Source organism: Arachis ipaensis, chromosome B4 (genome assembly GCF_059453495.1).
Source record: "Arachis ipaensis isolate K30076 ecotype BB chromosome B4, ASM5945349v1, whole genome shotgun sequence".
NCBI classification, from domain to species: Eukaryota; Viridiplantae; Streptophyta; class Magnoliopsida; order Fabales; family Fabaceae; genus Arachis; species Arachis ipaensis.
In genome coordinates this window covers 49,654,598-49,656,561 of record NC_142439.1, presented here as the reverse complement: position 1 = coordinate 49,656,561, position 1,964 = coordinate 49,654,598, and the positions used below count along the sequence as shown (strand labels likewise).

The 1,964-nt window shown below is 42.1% G+C and overlaps 1 non-coding gene across 1 annotated transcript; it reads left to right on the top strand.

The window, feature by feature from the left end:
- Positions 1–1,140: 1,140 nt before the first annotated feature.
- On the top strand, positions 1,141–1,248 carry LOC148567506 (small nucleolar RNA R71). The gene has a single exon (XR_015882088.1). It is a non-coding gene; the product is annotated as a small nucleolar RNA R71 (small nucleolar RNA).
- Positions 1,249–1,964: the final 716 nt, after the last annotated feature.

Below are 1,964 nucleotides of genomic sequence, written 5' to 3'. Positions count from 1 at the left end.
TATTGAGAACTTCCCCGGATCCTGTCTCTTTTGAGGTAATCTCTGCCTAGTTAAGTCATCCAGTTCTTTAGTGAGCAAAGGAGGTTCATCCTCCCAAGTCTCATTACCAAATAACTTGTCATTTAGCTTCATGATTGCTCCAAGGTACTTAGCAACTTGCTCTTCAGTGACATCTTCATCCTCTTCAGAGGAGAAATACTCATCAGAGCTCATGAATGGCAGAAGTAAATCCAATGGAATCTCTATGGTCTCAATGTGAGCCTCAGATTCCCATGGTTCCTCATTAGGGAACTCATTGGAGGCCAGTGAACGTCCATTGAGGTCTTCCTCAGTGGTGATCACTGCCTCTTCCTCCTCTCTAAATTCGGCCATGTTGATTGTGTTTATGGCCTTGCACTCTCCTTTTGGGTTCTCTTCTGTATTGCTTGGAAGAGTACTAGGAGGGAGTTCAGTAACTTTCTTGCTCAGCTGACCCACTTGTGCTTCCAAATTTCTAATGGAGGACCTTGTTTCAGTCATGAAACTCTGAGTGGTTTTAATTAGATCAGAGACCATGGTTGCTAAGTCAGAGTAGTTATGCTTAGAGTTTCCTGTCTGCTGCTGAGAAGATGATGGAAAAGGCTTGCCATTGCTAAACCTGTTTCTTCCACCATTGTTGTTATTGAAGCCTTGTTGAGGCCTCTGTTGGTCCTTCCATGAGAGATTTGGATGGTTTCTCCATGAAGGATTGTAGGTGTTTCCATAGGGTTCACCCATGTAATTCACCTCTTCCATTGATGGGTTTTCAGGATCATAGGCTTCTTCTTCAGATGAAGCGTCCTTAGTACTGCCTGGTGCAGCTTGCATTCCAAACAGAATTTGAGAAATCATATTAACTTGCTGAGTCAATATTTTGTTCTGAGCCAATATGGCATTCAGAGTATCAATCTAAAGAACTCCTTTCTTCTGACTTGTCCCATTATTCACAAGATTCCTCTCAGAAGTGTACATGAATTGGTTATTTGCAACCATTTCAATGAGTTCCTGAGCTTCTGCAGGCATCTTCTTCAGATGAAGAGATCCTCCAGCAGAGCTGTCCAATGACATCTTGGACAGTTCAGACAGACCATCATAGAAGATACCTATGATGCTCCATTCTGAAAGCATGTCAGAAGGGCACCTTCTGATCAATTGCTTGTATCTCTCCAAAGCTTCATAGAGGGATTCACCTTCCTTCTGTCTGAAGGTTTGGACTTCCACTCTAAGCTTACTCAATTTTTGAGGTGGAAAGAACTTTGCCAAGAAGGCATTGACTAGCTTCTCCCAAGAGTTTAGGCTTTCCTTAGGTTGTGAATCCAACCATATCCTAGCTCTGCCTCTTACAGAAAAAGGGAATAGCATAAGTCTATAGACCTCAGGGTGAACCCCATTGGTCTTGACAATGTCACAGATTTGTAAGAATTCAGCCAAGAACTGATGAGGATCTTCCAATGGAAGTCCATGAAACTTGCAATTCTGTTGCATTAGAGAAACTAATTGAGGCTTAAGCTCAAAGTTGTTTGCTCCAATGGCAGGGATTGAGATGCTTCTCCCATAGAAATCAGGAGCAAGTGCAGTAAAGACACCAAGCACCTTTCTTGCATTGTTGGCATTGTTGTTGTTTTCGGCTGCCATATCTTCTTCTAGTTTGAAGATTTCTGTTAGGTCCTCTCCAGAGAGTTGTGCTTTAGCCTCTCTTAGCTTTCGCTTCAAGGTCCTTTCAGGTTCCGGGTCAGCTTGAACAAGTATGCCTTTATCTTTGTTCCTGCTCATATGAAAGAGAAGAGAACAAGAAACTAGGGAATCCTCTATGTCACAGTATAGAGATTCCTTGAGGTGTCAGAGGAAAAGAAGAATAGAAAGAGGAGGTAGAAGAATTTGAACTTATCAAGAGAGATAAAATTCGAATTATTGATAATGGAGGAGTGTTAGTCCTTAAATAGAAG